The sequence below is a fragment of the Dipodomys merriami genome, unplaced genomic scaffold (assembly GCF_024711535.1).
Source record: "Dipodomys merriami isolate MVZ:Mamm:240054 unplaced genomic scaffold, mDipMer1.0.p SCAF_104, whole genome shotgun sequence".
Taxonomy (NCBI): Eukaryota; Metazoa; Chordata; class Mammalia; order Rodentia; family Heteromyidae; genus Dipodomys; species Dipodomys merriami.
In genome coordinates, this window is record NW_027202316.1 from 4,126,154 (window position 1) to 4,145,621 (window position 19,468).

The following is a 19,468-nucleotide window of genomic DNA, read 5'->3' on the forward strand; positions in this document are numbered from 1 at the left end:
CCTGTGAGTTGTAGAAAGCCACTGGAGGAAGCAGGCTTCGTCTGTCTGTAGAAGGCCAATGCTGATGGTCATGGAGAGGCAAAAATACTAGTGAGCAGTCTGTAGCAGGAATCAGGTGTGAGGAGATGAAGCCACAAGCAACCACAGTGGCTGTGGAGGAATGGGGAGAATGGAGTTGCATCTAGATATGTTTGGGAAGGAGAAGAGGCCAGGGGCTACAGCAGATGAGGAGGGAGATGATGAAGATTCTGAAGGAGGAAACAAGAACATCTGACTTGGCTGAGTGGAGATGGGGTGGCCCTCAGTGGGGAGAATTTGTTTGGTAATTCTCTTTTGTCCATAATTCTCTTTATATCCTCCCATTTGTCCAGCCCTGTGGAAGGAAGATGGGCTTCTTATGGGACTGGCCCCAGTGACATTCCTTAGACCACTACTTTTTCTATAGATTTAGAATCTACATGCAGGATTGATAAGATTCTCTTTTGTTTTCCTTTGTAGGAAGCATTGGGGGCTAGACAGGTGGCTCTACTGCTTGAGCCCTTTTTGCTGTGGTTATTTTTAAGATACAGCCTCACTTCTTGCCCAGGCTGGCCTGAACCACTATCTCCTATATATGTTTCCCACCACAGTTGGGATGACAGACATGTGCCAACATGCTCAGCTTTTTCTGTTCAAATGAGTTCTTGTGAACTGTTTTCTCCAGCCTGGCCTGGAGACCATGATTCTCCCAATCTCAGCCTCAGATATGACAGACAATAGCCAAAGAAATACAAGTTTCCTGGTTTCCCTCATTTGTAATAACTAGAATATGTCTATGATAGTCTTAGCAGGGGATCACAATAGCCCACTGGCTAAGTGCATAGGACCATATATAATGAAGCATATCAAAATGAACTCCAAGAATTGGAAACAAGAGGTTCTTATTATTTCCCCTATGCAGTTATTTCTATTTTTTTCTGTTTTACTTTTCTGTACCGTCTTGTATGTAAGTTTATCTGATCAGTGGAAGGGAAAGGGAATCACAGAAACAGCAGGACAAAGGATGAACTCATGCAACAATGATACTCACTAGCCACTGTGTTGGAAATGAACTTTACAAATTGTGGGGAAAAGGGAATGGGGAAAGGTAAGCAGGAGAAAATAAGGGAGAGGGTAATAGTGTTGAAAAAGAAATGTACTCATTACCTTATTATTTATTATATACTGTAACCCCCTGTTCATCACCTTTACAATTAAACAAAGAGGGAGAACACAAAAAAAAACCAAATGTGCATTTTAAAGTTAATAAACTAGAAATTCTTCATACTTTGAAGAGACTCCTCTGTACTGTAGTATATATCTGACTTGAGACAACATTTTCCATATAGGTACTGAAGTGTCAGTCAAGTTCAGAATGAATTCTGCTAGAAGGACATATTCAATTCTGATTATTTTTTGTATATTTTACAAAATATGTAAATACTTTAACCTAAATGTTCTCACAGGTCTTATCTTTTGCTTCCATTCAATATTCTTTTTTCCATAATATTTATTTTGCATTTTTAATTAGGGTAAAATATCATAATATAAAATGTATCATTCTAACCACTTATTAAGGGTAGAGCTCTGTGACACTATGTGCATTTACCTTGTGCAATCAACCAAGTATGTGCAGACCTCATTTCATCTCATAAAGCTAAAACTCTATGTTATTCAAACAATAACTTCCCATTCTGATCTTCTCTACCCTCACCTTTCTATCTCTACGAATTTGATTCTCTTTGCTTCTTACAAGTGAGATGCTACAGCATGTGTCCTTTAGTTATTGGCTCACCCTCTAACATAATGCCCTCCTGTCTGTTTAAGTGGTAGCATGTACCAGATTTCCTTCCTTTCACCACTAAATAACATGTAATTATGTGCTCACACCACATTGTGTTTGCCCATTCATCCATCAGTGGACACCTGTCTGTTCTGAATAATGGTACACTGAATGTGAGTGTATAAGTATTGTCTTGAATTTCTAATTTGAGGTCTTATGGTTATATAGTAGAATTACTGAAACACCATAATTCTATTGTGAGCTCTTTGAGGAACTGTCTTTCTGTTTTTAAATTGAATTTTTGTTGACATTTGAATGATAAGCATTCTTTGTTGTATTCTGGATATCAACCCTAATCAGATATGATGGAATTTTTTTTGCCATTCTGTAGGTCACCTTTACACTCTGTAGTTTGTGTCCCTTGATGCATAGTTTTTAAAAATTTGATATATTTCAGTTTACCTAATTTTCCTTTTATTACCTTTTATTATAAAAATCATTTATTAGTTTTTTTGTCAGTACTGAGACCTTGTATTATCACTTGGCTTCTTCACTCAAATCTGGTGCTCTACCACTCAAGCCACACCTCCACTTCCAGCTCTTTGCTGGTTAACTGGAGATAAGCATCTCATAGACTTTTCTGCCAGGGCTGGCTTCAAACTGAGATCCTGAGATCTCAGCCTCATGAGAGACTGAGTATAGGCATGAGCCACTGGTACTAGCTCAATATAGATTTTTATTACATAAACTCAGTACCGATGGTGTCTCACTTTCTCATGGTTTGACTTATGATTTGAGACTTTCTGATGATGTGAAATCGGCACATATTATATAGGAAGTATAGTTTGGAATTGAGGCAGAGACAGTGAGCTACAGCTCCAAGTCAGCCAAGAGATCCTGACAGAAGGCAGTCAACAGCATGAATGCATGCTTGACTTGTATTTCAACTTGCACTGGGTTATGGAGACCTAACTGCACTGAAAATCAAGGCGTATCTGTAATGTGTACCTGTACTTCTTTTAAATGATAGCCGGAGTTTGATACTATAACATTGATGTCTTTTTTTCTGCAAATCAAAATATTCCAGAGTGTAACCATAGATCTTCCAAATTAATATATTTCCCTCTTGGAGCCCTTGGGGTTTAATTGCTCATTTTCTCTCTTGCTTTAGTAGAAATGACTGTCAGCATCTTCTGTCTACAAGTCATGTTTTCCAACTGCAGTTTAAAAAAATTAAAATATTGAGATTTTTGAGAAGAAACATTTGTTGAATGTTTAGAATAAAATGCAAATAAAACTTTAGATTACTCACACAAAAGTCCCATTTGCATGCCCTTAATTTGATGTACCAAGTAATTTTATAACGGCTCAAATGTTTCTAAACTGCAGATGATGACAAACAGCAAAGAGAAAAAAAACTCTTCCTTGGTCAATGCTTTTAATTTTCACTCTCAGCTCTCTCTCTCTCTCTCACACACACACACAACAACAACAACAACAACAACAACATACATACTACATTCACATAGCAGGTCAAATTGTACTCGTTTATTTAAAGAGTTGAAAAACATAAACAAGTCTAGCTGCTAATTTGATTGTAAGATGTTTTAATGCAATTGTGAATTGCATACTCCATAGGTTTCCTAATTTTGCAAGGATATTTGTTTTTGCTGCATCACAATGTGTATTTGTATTAGCCCCCCCAAAATACTATAGTTATTTCTCAGTTTAATTTCCCCCCAAAACAGACGCTAAGACTATCAATGCAGCAGGCTTCTCTGGAGTTTCAGGAACTTTTCAAGAGATAGGAAAAGTGACATGGAAAAGGGAAAACAGCCAGTAATAGGTTGTTCCTAAGCTAACCAATATGGTATATTTGGCTTGGCAGGAAGCTGTGTGTGTCCTTGTAAAACACATGCCCAGAATTATCCCAGACAAAGGGCCAGGAAGCTTGGGTATTTACATTGGCTCCTTTTCAATTTTTGACTAAGGGGTTCCCATGTGAGTAGTGACCCCAAGCCCTTCTGGCATTTAATGAGTGGCCAAGTGAATTACAGCTGCTCAAAGTAGCAGTTTTCTGATAACTATCCATGCCCTAATGAGCTGAAAAGCAGAGTGTTGCTGGCTATTCTTTCTATTTTTGATGTTGCATTTGCCTCAGTCTAGGCCAATCAGGAGACAGAACCTACACAGTTATTTAAATAAAAGACATTTGTCACATGCATCAGAAAATTAGACCATGGGCCAAATTCCAGCTTGCTGTTATAAATAAAGCTTGCAACACAGTTATAACCACTCTTTGGCCAATTCTCTGTTTTATTATTATTATTATTATTACAATGGCAGATATGAGTAGCTGTGACAGAGATGTAATGCCCTAGAGACTCTAAAATATTTATAGTTTTTCCACTTAGAGAAAAATGCTTCCTTCCCCATGATTTAACATAAAGAATTATTAATCCCAGAGAGCAGAGTAACCATGGAAACAAAAACAGCTGAGGGATAGTATATGTATATATGTATATATATGAATGGCAGACCCTTCAACGTTGGGCTCAGAATTCATTGATGGAGGGAGGCCTTGTGAAATTGTTGGGTTTTCTAAATAGATCTGACCTGCTTTTCTGGGAAAAGAATGACCCCAATTGTGGGCATCACAATAGGAACAACAGAATCAACCCTACAAGCCAAGGATGAACTAGGACTGGTGTGTAGGCTCAGCAAGCATCAGGTACCAGGAGACAATGCACAGCCACAGCTGCTACTGGATTTAGAACAGAAATGGCTTCCATCTGCAGAAATGCATGACTCCAAAGTACGTGGTTTGGGATGGAGCTCATAGCTGACTGGATGCGATCAAGGTCAGGTGGCCAGTTCACTAGATGACCATCCTGTGAGAGTATACTTGTGCCTAGAGATGGAAAGGGGAAAGGGTTCCGAGTGCACTGAGCTCAACTGATCACAACCCTGGAACTGTTGCTACTACCTGCGTTGAAGGCTGCAGAAGGCACAAAGCCAATGGTAGAGAAATCTACAGAACCTAGAATTGAAGAAACTGAGATGACAAAGGGTACCTTCCATGAGTGAGTGAGCCACAGTGGCATCAGGATGAAGAACACTCCTGTGCGAGGCCTTTCCAGAAGTCTTTATTCAGAAAGCTTAACATCAAGCCAGCTGACCAAGGGAAATTCTAGAGCAGGCCCAGATCCATCATCACACAGTGGCCACCCAGGGTGAATCTAGAGCTGAAAGGAAATAAACTTACAAGGAGCCACAGGCTTCACCCAGAGTGGTCCCCTCCTCCGCTTCATGCATCCTGTACCCAAACACATGGGCCATGAGGAACCACCGTGGATGGTAGAGTTAAGGAAGCTGTCAACTAGCTTGATAAGTGATGCTTGATAGGAAGTGGTACTTAGCGTCCTTACAATGATGGAATGCTGCTGTGTTTTTGTTCATTTGTCGAAAGAGGGACACGATTATATTCACTCGCGAATGTGAAAACTCTGCTCACTGGACAGGCAAGTCATCATACCTGGCACATTTCTGGCTGCCAGGAGGACTCTTCCTTCTGTTTCTTTCTTTTTTTTTTCTTTTTTTTTTGGGAGGGGGTCTGGTCATGGGGCCTGAACTCTGGGCCTGGGCGCTGTCCCTCAGCTCTTCAGCTCAAGGCTAGCGCTCTACCACTTGAGCCACAGCGCCACTTCTGACTTTTTTCTTTTTTGCTTATGTGGTGCTGAGGAATCGAACCCAGGGCCTCATGCATGCAAGGCAAGCACTCTACCACTGATCCACCTTCCCAGCCCCTCTTCCTTCTGTTTCTTTAGGAAATGGCAGGCATTCTCTAAACATCAAGCATTACTTCCTCGGATTAATCTCCCACATCCTTCAAGGCTACATCAGCTTTCTCTACTGTATTCCTTTACCCTGAGGGTCAAGTATTTCTTAGTCAGTATGATTATTCATTAAATTTCCGGGGCTCCTTCTCTCTCCAGCCTGTCTTAGCTGCCTCGCCACAGACCCAGCTCCATTTTTACTCTAGAACGTGACTGATGCAATGTCTGGCCATCACACAGAGTCATAAAATAAACAGGAATGCACAGGAAGATGGACAACTTTCTCGACAGAAATTTTAATGCAATGACAAGATGAGTTTTTCCAATTTATCCAGAAATTAAAAGCAATCCCCAAAGCAGCCCAGGACACATGCTTAAATCCTATTGAATGAGCTGATGTATACGTGGAAGATAAATGCTCAAGAATGGTGAAGAGATTGAACTCGAGTTGGAAGAGGCGAGTCCGGTCTCAAAATGGAGGTAAAACCGCCGCCGGGTCGCCCCCAGCCTGACTCCAGCCGTTGGAAGGAGGGCCATCATCCAAAGGAACCAGAGCAGCTGCGGAAGCTGTTTATTGGTGGTCTGAGCTTTGAAACTACATATGATAGTTTAAGAGAACATTTTGAGAAATGGGGCACACTCACAGATTGTGTGGTAATGAGAGATCCTCAGACAAAACGTTCCAGGGGCTTCAGTTTTGTGACTTATTCTTGTGTTGAAGAGGTGGATGCAGCCATGCATGCTAGACCCACAAGGTTGATGGGCGTGTTGTGGAACCAAAGAGAGCAGTTTCTAGAGAGGATTCTGTGAAGCCAGGAGCCCATCTAACAGTGAAGAAAAGTTTTGTTGGTGGTATTAAAGAAGATACAGAAGAATACAATTTGAGAGACTACTTTGAAAAATATGGCAAGATTGAAACCATAGAAGTTATGAAAGACCGGCAGACTGGAAAAAAGAGAGGATTTGCTTTTGTGACTTTTGATGATCATGATACAGTTGATAAAATTGTTGTTCAGAAATACCACACTATTAACGGGCATAATTGTGAAGTGAAAAAGGCCCTTTCTAAACAAGAGATGCAGTCTGCTGGATCGCAAAGAGGTCGTGGAGGTGGATCTGGCAACTTTATGGGTCGTGGAGGAAACTTTGGAGGTGGTGGAGGTAATTTTGGACGTGGTGGAAACTTTGGTGGAAGAGGAGGCTATGGTGGTGGAGGTGGTGGCAGCAGAAGTAGCTATGGAGGAGGTGATGGTGGATACAATGGATTTGGAGGTGATGGTGGCAACTATGGCGGCAGTCCTGGTTATAGTAGTAGAGGAGGCTACGGTAGTGGTGGGCCAGGTTATGGAAACCAAGGTGGAGGATATGGGAGTGGTGGAGGAGGATATGATGGTTACAATGAAGGAGGAAATTTTGGTGCTGGTAACTACGGTGGTGGTGGCAACTATAATGATTTTGGAAATTACAGTGGACAACAGCAATCAAATTATGGACCCATGAAGGGGGGCAGTTTTGGTGGAAGAAGCTCTGGCAGTCCATATGGTAGTGGTTATGGATCTAGTGGTGAAAGTGGTGGATATGGTAGCAGAAGGTTTTAAAAACAACAGAAAAAGGGCTACAGTTCTTAGCAGGAGAGAGAGCGAGGAGTTGTCAGGAAAGCTGCAGGTTACTTTGAGACAGTCGTCCCAAATGCATTAGAGGAACTGTAAAAATCTGCCACAGAAGGAACAGTGATCCATAGTCAGAAAAGTTACTGCAGCTTAAACAGGAAACCCTTCTTGTTCAGGACTGTCATAGCCACAGTTTGCAAAAAGTGCAGCTATTGATTAATGCAATGTAGTGTCAATTAGATGTACATTCCTGAGGTCTTTTATTTGTTGTAGCTTTTTCTTTTTCTTTTTCTTTTTCTTTTCATTATGTCAGGTATATTGCCCTGTAAATTGTGGTAGTGGTACCAGGAATAAACAATTAAAGAATTTTTAACTTTTCAATATTTGTGTAGTTCAGTTTTTCTACATTTTAGTATAGAAACTTTAACAAAATGAAGTTTTGAAGGTGTTTCCTTGTGAGTTAACAAGTAAAGATCATTGTTAATTACTATTTTGTATGAATTTTGCTAAAGTTAACTGTAAAGAAACACCTACTGACTTGCAGTTTAAGGGGAATCTATCCTCCTCATTTCCAAACCATGATACGAATGGGCGCTGACATGTGGAGAGAATAGATGCTTGGATGTATGCATTGTGTGTTTTAGATACATAGGATTGGGTATTTAAATTAGCATATTTGTGAATTTAATAGCCATTAAGATTACCTTCAAATGAAAAAAAGCCCTCAAAATCCCTATTTGTGCATTTTCCTTCAATGTAATCATGGTTTTAGTGTGTTTTAAGATTTGCTGAATCGTAGCTGTGTTTAGAACATCTCCATTCTACATTTACCTTGCTCACATTGAGAATGACAGCTACCATAGTTTTGGAGTGTAAAGCATGTCTGCTGCCCTCTATTTAAATTTGTAAAGGGTAGTGGATGTTTTCCCCATCCCTTTAGAAACCATTCTTAAGTTTTGATTCAGGACCACTAAGTGTACAATGTCTGAGCATATTAGTGGATACCTGATTTTATTCTGATTTTCCTTTGAGACCCCTGAGGCTTATAAGTTTTATTACTTTCCTTGGTTTAATTTCTCTATGCAAGTTTTCAGAGCAAGAGAATAAAAAGACACTTCATTGTCAAATCCTTAACTGGCTGGCATGCTTTCCTGTTTGTACCCTACACATTTTTCTGAGTGAATCCAAGGATAAGATATAATTGTCCAAAATAACAAATGCAGCAGATATGTAGCACAGTTGCTTAGTACAAGCTTCTCACTTCCCAAAGACCTGGATTGAAATTTGGGTAGTTTTTGAGTTCTTAGTTAAATTCCTACAGAACACACTGTTACTCCTGTGTATATTTCAATCTAAATCATGTTGGTATGAGTTAGTGATCTTGTTTGGAAGACTCTGGTTGAGAAGAGATTTCAATAATAAGGTCATACATTATATAAACCAATGTCTACTGTTTGTGCCAGCTAGTGATTTCAATTTCACTCAAACCCTTAGTATGTGCCCTGCTATTACTCTTTATTTGACAGTGAACGTTGAATTCAAGATTTTTTACGTGGTTTTTAAAGTACTAAACAAAGCAAGCAATAAAAAGGGGAATGGGGCGTGCCAGTGTTTGAATATGCTCTCTTGTTGCTCTAATTCTGTGCATTATTAATATTTGGATGCATGCAATGCCATCATGGAAATCGGTCTTCACAGATACTGAAGTTTTCCAGAAAACACTCAAACCAATAAATGTATCAAGACAACATTCCATTGTTAATGGGCATATGTGAATAAGCAGTGTAGAAAATAGGCTTATATTAGAAAAAGGTTAAGTCTTATTAACATCAAGTGTGGTTATATAAATGGACACTGTCAATGTTCATAACTTGGGTACTTGGTCAAAATAATGCTTGGGAAACATTAAAATTGAGCTAAATTGTCTCTTTTTTTATTCGTTATAATAAAGGTCGAAGGAATGTGGAAGATTTAAAAAAAAGAATGGTGAAGAATATTATGAGAAAGAGGTCCTCAGGAGATAAGAGGCAATGTCTCTGTAACAAAAGCAGCATAATGTTATCACAGGACTGGGCAAAAAGATAAATGGAATCTTATAGAATACAATATCCCAAAATAGATTTTGCTGCCTATGGGAATTTAAGATGTAGAAAAATATATTTCAGCTCAGCAGGGAATAGTAAGCTCATTTAATAAAAAATACTGGTGAAATTGGCTACACATTGGGAAAGAATGAGTTTGATTTCTGCTTCTGTACTCAAATACACTCCAGATGGAATAAAAACTTAGATCATGAAAAAGAGTAAATCTTAAAATGAGAGAGCCTATGTGTGCATATCGGTGAATGGCAAGGCAGAAACCTTATAAACTACTATGGATTTTAGCCATTTTTTATTTCATAAACATTGAAACTTTAAAAGGTAAAACTCTAACATATACAAATAATGGCTGGGGTGGGGGGGAGGTTGAGTTATAAAACTAGTGCCTAAAAGCTGCTTGTGCTGAGAAGCACTGATTCCTTACTTGGAGCCAGGAATGAACAGAGCAGGGGAAAAGCTTAGCGTTTCTGTCCTTACTTTGGAGTCATTTGTGTCATTTACTCTGAGTTCTTCTTCCCTTTGCAGCCATCCTCGAATCCAGGAAAACAGCACAGGAAACAGACCACCTGCCAGGGGCAATACATTTATTGTAACAGTCCACCTGATCAGTCCTAAAGCAATACCGCCATCTTTGACTAGGAACACGGCTGTAACAGAGATTATTTAATACCTATGCACACCTCTTCTCTGTGCTTAATTCTTCCTCCTATTTAAATGGAAATGAGTGCCTGTTCAGGGAAAATGTGTTGAAATGCATTTCTTGCCTCTTTCTGCAGTGCCCATGACTCTTCTTTGTTCTTCCCTCACTATGACTTATCTCTTTATTTGGCAGGGGAAGCATATAACTGTACCTGACATGAGAAATTCAGGAGTTTGTGCCTGGAGCCTAACATTGTAACAAATGTCACTAACACTGTGTATTAGATACAAAGAATGATAATAAATTATAACCCATAAGGGAAGACTAGAAAAAATGGGCCAAATTTTAAATAGGCAAGGTGCAGGAGACCAAATCCAAATGAACTGTAAGGGTAACAACAGATCATGAAGCTTCTTGGTAGTCAGGGAAAACAGATTAATGAAACAACCAATGAGTTATTAGTGTATGACTCTTTATTTGGGCTCATGAATTATCTGGGAACCATACAGGATCAAGGCATCCTGCATTTGTCCATTTGTACCTTTTCCTTTGCCCTAAGCCATTCTCTCCTGCAGTCATGTTGTAGCCATCTTGGAAGCCCATAAGGGCAGACCACTTTCTAGAAATCAAAAACTTATAACAAGGCCCCATCTAACAATGCATTGTCAGCCTGCCTTAGCCCACCTCTGACCACACTGTGATGGGATTATTTTACCCAGGTACCCTTCTCATCCTCACCCCTACCTGTTATCTAGTCCTCCTCTATAATCTAAGGCAAATGCTGTATTCTGGAGGATAGTGGAAAATGTACTGAAGTGCTGTCTTCCTGTGGCAGCCATATAAATCTCCTTTCTCTTCCCTGCATCACATCTCTTTATTTAGCATGTAAGGGTTTGGACCTGATATAAAACTTGAGTTTCAAGATTATCAAGAAAAGGTGATGCTTATTTGCCAGTGATTAACGTGAAATATTTAGCTTTGGTGGAACAAACTATGGCAAAATACATTTATTAAAAAAAGAAAAAAGAGCTACCTAACTCCTGGAAATACCCAAGTACAAAAGAACCAATGGGAAAAGAAATGTGCAATCAGATGTTTATTTTAATATAATTGTAATGAAAACTCTTGAAACAAAGTGACTATAGAACAGAAGAATGGTTAAATAAATGGAATTCTTCTGGCGTATCACAGTTATGAAAGAATCACATGAAATGATTGGAATTTTGTGAGGTTGTTAACCTAGAAATACAAGATGAAGAAGAGTGTACATATCTCGTTTTTGTGACAGTGTGATACACACATACATTTCCCATTTTTAGTCATATGCTTATGCATGATGTATAATATATCATAGAAAAATGGTCATTAAGGCCAATAGACACATGAAGAAATGCTCAACTTCTCTAGCCATAAAAGAAATGCAAATCAAACTAACATTGAGATTCCACCTCACCCCAGTTACAATGGCTATAATCAAGAAATCTAATAACAGATGCTGGAGGGGACTGCATTGTTGGTAGGAGTGTAAACTTGTTCAACCACTTTGGGAAGCAGTATGGAAGTTCCTCAAAAGACTGCACATAGAGCTCCCCTACGACCCAGCAATACCACTTCTGGGCATTTACCCAAATGATCACAAACGCCCATACTAAAGCTACCAACACAATTATGTTTATCGCAGCATTATTCACCATAGCTAAGATATAGAACCAACCCAGATGCCCCTCAGTGGATGAATGGATCAAGAAAATGTGATATCTATCTGTCTGTCTATCTATCTATCTATCTATCTATCTATCTATCTATCTATCTATCTATCTATCTATCTATGAATTCTATGCCTCCATCAGAATGATACTGCCCCATTTGTTAGGAAATGGAAAGATCTTATTTGCAATAATTAATAGATGTCTAGGACAAGCAGAAAAGGTCAAAAGCTATGTACATATTACCATATAAGATGATGCTAAGCAAAATGAACCCCAAGATAGGAACATAAGTGCCACGCCGACCCCAGTAGAGTCTGCTTAGCATGGGAAACCATCTATCAGACCATGATAGGGGCTTCAGAGACCTATCTCTGAGTTTTGGGACTTCACCAAAGTCTACCTCAGAGAATGGGGCTTTACAGAAACCTATCTCCAAGTTTTGGGACTTCACCGAAGTCTACCTCGGAGAATAGGGCTTCTAAGAGGCCTACTCCTGGAAAAAGGCTGGCAAACCCCTGGGAAAAGATGTGTTTCTGTCTTTCTTCCCTCATAAGAGTGCCTGTTAATCTTTTACTGCTTCTACTGCTTTTTGTACTTGCTCATTGTCAACGTTCCCTTATTCAAAGCTCTCTCTTAAGAGTGTTGACGACTCCAATATCTGATGAGTGTCTTAAAAATATGACTAACTCACCAGAGTTAAGTGCTAACCTGAAACCCCTCTTATGGAGGCTAGGAGACAAGTTATAAGTAAATATAAAAGTATTGGGGGTTTCACAAAGTCACTTCAGCAGAAGGAATTATTTGTAAGGGATTTACAAGAAGCTATAGGCTCAGCTAAAACAGAAAGAATGTATGGCAATTGCTGAGATAATTATTTAGGAGAGAGAATTTCCTGCTATTTACTAAGAGAATTGCTAGGTCTCCTTAAAGTTTACTATTAAAGAAGAGACAGGAAAGATCTTATGGGAAAGTTAAGGCCTCTATAAAAATAGGTAATGGTTAATTGGTGACAAACATCGAAACCCAAACCCATTGTATTCCTTAGAGATAAGCCGAAGACAAATGCCTATCAGGTGCCCAGCTGGTGACCACCCAAGAAAGAAGCCATGCAGCAAGATTGTGTAACCTTTTGCCCTTTCTCATGAGACTTCTGTTATAAAAGTTTGCTATCCTCTGCATTAAATCGCACTCAGCACTCAGCATCCACTCCTCTTGTGTGTGAGTTGTCTGTTTGCCATCTCCCCACCTATTCCAGGTTCCTCCCTTAGGTGTCCTCCGTCGCCCCGACAGAACCCGGTCCGCGGCAGGTGGCGCCCAACGTGGGGCTCAGAGCGGGGCACGAAGCAGTTTCTTCAGTCAAGGAACCTTGGGAGGTAAGCATCTCTCTCTCTCTCTTTCTTTTCTTTTCACCTGGAATAGTAGTCAGAAGCTCGTTGGGGTGCTGCAGGCCCCTCAGTTGTGACTGAGAAAGATAACGAGTAAATCATGGGGAGTTCATCTTCTAAAAATAAGGATAGTTTGTCTCTATTTTAAAACATATGCTAAAAGCACGAGGCACTAAAGCCTCCACAGCAGGAGTGGGAGAACAAACTAATCCTTGGTTCCCACAGGAAAAAGGGAACCATTGAAAAAGTGAATGTAAATCTAAGTTCCATAAAGAGGGAACTCCTCCTTCCAGAGGAAACAAAAAACGGGCAGAGGGGCAACCAGCCCCTCCCCAAGAGAATAAGAAACAATTAGATCATTTGATACAACTTTCATATTTCAGGAATGGTGAAAGCCTGCAGGTGTGGTCTTGGGGCTGGCGGAGAGTCTTGGCGGACGCGCTATAAGACTGCCAGCAGGGCCAGTGGGAGACGTCCCCTGGACCCCTGGGTGGGGCTGTCCTCGAGATCGGGTAGAGGGGGTTCTAGTCCCCTGGTAAGTGGTGAGATGTCATCCCATTCACTGAGACCTGATTTTGTCTTTGTGGCCACTTGTTTGTCTTGTTTAGTGTGTGTGTTCGTTTTATGTCTTCTGAGGTAGGGAAGATTTGGGTGAGTGTGACAGGCTCACTCAGCAGACTCTGGATTCAGCTTGCTGAATGAGAACAGCACAGAGATCCAAAAGACTAATTAGTGAATTGCCTTGCTAACAAGCAAGCTCTGGGAAAATGAAGCCCAACAAAGGTACCTAGTTTAAAAGGAATACTGTCTTAAATTTTTGTTTAAAAACTTTAAAAGGTGTATGTACAACTGATTTTGATTTTTGCACGCTTTAAGATCTGTGTAAGTGTTTTGTGTGTGTCTGTGAACGTGTTCAAAGATAAGAATTGTCAGCATGCTGTAACAATTGGGTGAGTTTAAATTTAAAATTCAAAAGGTTATGAGGTTTGATGGGGCTGGGAAGGTGGCTCAGTGGTAGAGCACTTGCCTTGCATTCATGAGGCTCTGGGTTCGATTCCTCAGCACCACATAAGCAAAAGAAAAAAAAAAAAGCCGGAAGTGGTGCTGTGGTGCTGTGGCCCCACGACCGGACCCCCCCCCCCCAAAAAAAAAAAAAAAAAAAAAAAAAAAAAAGAAAAAGAAAAAAAAAAGAAAACAAAAGGTTATGAGGTTTGGACATTACCAAAATTTAAAAAAAAAAAAAAAACTTCACATTGTTTTAAATGGCTTTTTAAAGATTCTTTAACTTGTAAATTAGAAAATCTGGTATTTTAAAGACTAATGTTTTAAAATGCATAAGACTGTTTATACTGTAATCAAGTTATCTGGCTTAACAAAAATGCATTGGCTGTTTACGATCTAATTCCCTTGGCTAAAATTTGGGATAAATATTAAAATTTTAAATGTAAAGGTTAGTTTAACACTGTCAAAGATGTTACCTGTTCTGTCTATCTAAAACTGTATTTCATTTGAGAACCAAGAGAAGAGACGGGGAAAAACTTAGAAACCAACAGAAGACCTATCTTTAGGGGTAAGGGGTGAACAAGCAGAAGTGCAGTTCAGCTGGTCATGCAGTGGGACAGGCCCTGGGAGGAGTCCACGCATGGTGAGGCAAACTGGCACAAACGCAGTTCATCTAACCCTAAAGAGTCAGATTGAGTGTGTGGCCATTCCATAGGAGGGGCCAAGTGGCCCATCATTGTTCTGTCTCTTTTCCCTGCAGATAGACACTGAAAACATGATGGTTAAAATGAGTGATGTGATGATCTGATTAGTATTGCTAAAACCTCCCCTTGGATGTGTTAACATTAAAATTAGGAAGGCCTTAAAAGAGGGCTAAAAAGTTATTTATATAATGTGGCTTACTTTCAATTATGTTCCACAATTAGGATGCTTTTAAAAGTTATAAAGGTGTTAAGTCTAGCTTCGTGATATAGTAAAGGTGACTGTAATTCTTGTATTAAGGAAAAATTGTCATTTGAGTTTAAAAATCTTAATGTGTGTCTGTTTTAAAACAAGCAACCAAGAGGCAATGAGTGACACTTGGCCTCAAGATTTCAAGGGATCTTTTCAAAATGCAAATAAAAACTAAAGTATAAAATATTAAAGGTGATTAATAAGAGGTTTAAAAAAATTAGGAATGGATTTTTGGATATAAAGTTTAAATGTAAAATTGTTCTTAACATTGGCCTCAATGTGCACAAAGAAAAAAATTAGGATTACCAAAATAATTGCTATTCTAGTTTGCTCTTATAGGTTGTTTTTTAAGTTTCCAGCAAAGACCAGAGCAAAGCACAGAGGATTCTTACAAGTTGTCAGATGTAACTTTGACTCTTAATAAGTTTCAGGTAAGAGCATGCTTAAAAGCTACTTCTATGTTGACCACCTTGTTGCTTTTAATTGGAGTAAAATGGCCTTCTGTAAGACTCATTGATCTGCAATCTGGTTCAAAGCCAGCCCGGGCACAAAAAGGTTCCTGTGAGACTGTCACCTCTATTCAGCCAGCAGAGTACTAGCCCTGGACTAAAGAGTCAGGGGACAGTACTCAAGCCCCAAGCTCGAGACTCACAGTGGCAGAGTACTAGCCCTGGACTGAAGAGTTAGGGGACAGCATTCAAGCCCCGAGTCTGGGACTCAAAATGGCAGCGTGCTAGCCTTAAGCTGTAGAGCTGAGGGACAGTGCTCAGGCCCCGAGTTCAAGTCCAACAACCAGCTAAGGAAAATGCCAATGAGGCATTTATCCAAGTGGAAAAGACACTCCTGGGACGAAAGCAATGGAGGAGCATCCAGAGGCAGTAAGCCACTGCTTGGATGGCAGAAATATCAGATCCTAGAGTCATTTGTGCGTGGCCCTTCAAAACAGGTCAGAGCCGGGAGGTCATAGGAAGATAGTTTGAAAGCATGCCTAATGTTCATGACTACCTTGTAAGGGACAGGAACTTGCCAGACCTCTGTGATAGTAAAAAGCTAATGTTATAACCCCTTTATGTGCCAAAAGCTCTAATTGGCAGTAACTATTGAGCTGACACTAGTTACATGAAATTCATCTGCCCAGGAAAAAGTTTGTAAACCTGAGAGAGTGTTTCTATTGATATCTGTCTAAAGGCCTGCAAAGGTAACTTAGGCATTATTTGGGATCATTAGAGATCACATTCCTAAGCCATCTAGAAAGATGCTTTTACAAACCAGAGTACTAAACAAGCTACACTGCTGTAGCCGGAGAAAAGGTCTGTGCAGTTGTCAAAAGTTAAATATTGTTCTTAATGACATCTAACCCTGATAGCCTCTTTGTAAAATAGGCTAAGGTTATAGGTTCCTGGCTAGGTAAGATCAACGCCCCTGAAGTCAGCTTGAAGAAGTTACAGAAGATTGACCTTCGCCCTTCTACCCCCATTTTAAGATCAAGGGTCCAGAGTCAGAAATTTTGGAGAAATGAGGCAAAATAGATAAAATAAAAAAAAAAAAAAAAAGAAGAAGGCATAAAAAATAGTGTTAACTGTTGTAGGTGTTCAAGGTGTGGAAACTGCATCTGTCAGAGATGATTACAAGACTAAGATTTACAAAAATATCTGGTTAGTAAAAAAGGTTGTGGTTTTAGTAAATTGTCCTGAGCTATTGTTTAAAGATCTTAAAAACCAGCAGGATCAAAGCCTGCCAAGCCTATGCAATGTATCCTTAACCAGTCTGTATAGGAATTTACAGCCCAGCATGAGGTGTGACAGTCCCTTGGAGCCACTGAGAGACCTGGCTGTTGCGGTTGCTGCTGCTGCTGCTGTTGCTGCATACCCTAATGGGTAAAGTTCAACGACGGCCTGACAGCCACCTGGAAAAACTCCTGCCTGATTCCATCACCTGAGTCTGCTTCCTGGTTGACTGCTGCTAAATCTAAAATCTTGTGGGACATTCTTTTGGAAGATATCCAGAAATCCTCTCTCTTCCCACAGTGGATATTGGGGACATGGATATCACTGGCTTGCTTGTCTTAGGCACTTCAGTGCATAGTGACTGAAAATCCACTCTAGGGTCACAGCCTAGTTTGACTCTGATATGGTAATAACCTGAGTGTGTTATCAATGGAGGTAATACTCTTAGCCTTAAAATCTAGCAAGCTTCTGCATCACAGTGGTGCCTTAAGGCTGTTCTAAGATAAAGGTTCCGCAGCTAAAGGAAAATTGGGCAGTTTTAAACTCCAGCCACAAAGATGCTCAAGGGATTGTAAAGAAAGAGGGTGGTAAAGAAAGCCTTGGAAAGAGAATTGGGGAAATTTGAAAAGTAAGGATTGTCTTTAAGACAAACCTCAGAAAGTTTAAGTATGTCGCAAATGGTATGAGTATGTCTTAAAATTGGAGCTTACAAGTACAGCTGGCATAAAATTGAGTTAACTGATACACGGAGTCAGGACTGGTGAAAAAAAAAAAAAAAAAAAAAGGGGCAAATGCCACGCCGACCCCAGTAGAGTCTGCTTAGCATGGGAAACCATCTATCAGACCATGATAGGGGCTTCAGAGACCTATCTCTGAGTTTTGGGACTTCACCAAAGTCTACCTCAGAGAATGGGGCTTTACAGAAACCTATCTCCAAGTTTTGGGACTTCACCGAAGTCTACCTCGGAGAATAGGGCTTCTAAGAGGCCTACTCCTGGAAAAAGGCTGGCAAACCCCTGGGAAAAGATGTGTTTCTGTCTTTCTTCCCTCATAAGAGTGCCTGTTAATCTTTTACTGCTTCTACTGCTTTTTGTACTTGCTCATTGTCAACGTTCCCTTATTCAAAGCTCTCTCTTAAGAGTGTTGACGACTCCAATATCTGATGAGTGTCTTAAAAATATGACTAACTCACCAGAGTTAAGTGCTAACCTGAAACCCCTCTTATGGAGGCTAGGAGACAAGTTATAAGTAAATATAAAAGTATTGGGGGTTTCACAAAGTCACTTCAGCAGAAGGAATTATTTGTAAGGGATTTACAAGAAGCTATAGGCTCAGCTAAAACAGAAAGAATGTATGGCAATTGCTGAGATAATTATTTAGGAGAGAGAATTTCCTGCTATTTACTAAGAGAATTGCTAGGTCTCCTTAAAGTTTACTATTAAAGAAGAGACAGGAAAGATCTTATGGGAAAGTTAAGGCCTCTATAAAAATAGGTAATGGTTAATTGGTGACAAACATCGAAACCCAAACCCATTGTATTCCTTAGAGATAAGCCGAAGACAAATGCCTATCAGGTGCCCAGCTGGTGACCACCCAAGAAAGAAGCCATGCAGCAAGATTGTGTAACCTTTTGCCCTTTCTCATGAGACTTCTGTTATAAAAGTTTGCTATCCTCTGCATTAAATCGCACTCAGCACTCAGCATCCACTCCTCTTGTGTGTGAGTTGTCTGTTTGCCATCTCCCCACCTATTCCAGGTTCCTCCCTTAGGTGTCCTCCGTCGCCCCGACAGAACCCGGTCCGCGGCACATAAGAGGTTTTATCTTTATTGCTGTTGTTTTTAATGTGCTTATAATGTACTGTGTGATTTTTTCTTTCTTTTGTATGTTCTCCCCCCATGGTATAACCCCTATTTTCACTGTATTTGATTTTGGTGCACTGCATCTTGTATATACATTTTTCTAATTTGGGGAGGAGAAGGCAAATAACAAAATGCTGAAATAAAGATACAGGTTGACCCATTGCAATAATGAGATGTACACGACACTATGTTGAAATGAACTTTACAGCTTCATGGGCAGGGGAGAAGTTGGGGAGGTGGGGAGGGAAGGGATGGTAGGGGAAAAACAACAGAGGGGGTAATAATGCTCGATAGGAAGTGTACCCATTACCTTACTCATGTAACTGGAACCCATGGTCATTGAAACATCATTGGTACTTATAGTAGGGCCTGAGATTTCTTGGTGACTCTGGGCCATGTTGAAGAGCAAGCATAATAAGCTCTTCCAGGTAGGCTAGATTTGGTGTCTAGCTGGGCTATCTTTTCATGGTAAAATTGCCTCAATTTCCTTACGTGACAAGTTCTGCTTTGGCAAAATGAATGGAGAGATTTGCAGTGTTCTGAGAGGCTTGTTCTGAAAACTTCATTCCACATGGCAGTGTTTCAGGTGTCTAGAACAAGGCCTGGCATGCAGTAAGCACTGTATGTGTTCACAACTAAATGCTTATACACTGCATTATTTTGTTTCAACCAGAAGGTGTTGTTTATATAATCAGAAAAATCCAAAGGAACAGCCCCAGGCATTTTTATGATAGAATTCTCTGATATAAGCAACTACAACAACAAGTTGAAACAAAAAAAATGTACTGTTTTTACATGGTCTCTTTGAGTTTTGTAATGTCTGAGTAAAAAAGAAACAACTTTGG

At 39.9% G+C, this 19,468-nt stretch overlaps 1 pseudogene; it reads left to right on the forward strand.

Annotated features, from left to right (window-relative positions):
- The first annotated feature begins 6,079 nt into the window (after nt 1-6,079).
- Nucleotides 6,080-7,510, forward strand: LOC138811030 (heterogeneous nuclear ribonucleoprotein A3-like; annotated as a pseudogene).
- The last annotated feature ends 11,958 nt before the right edge of the window (nt 7,511-19,468 follow it).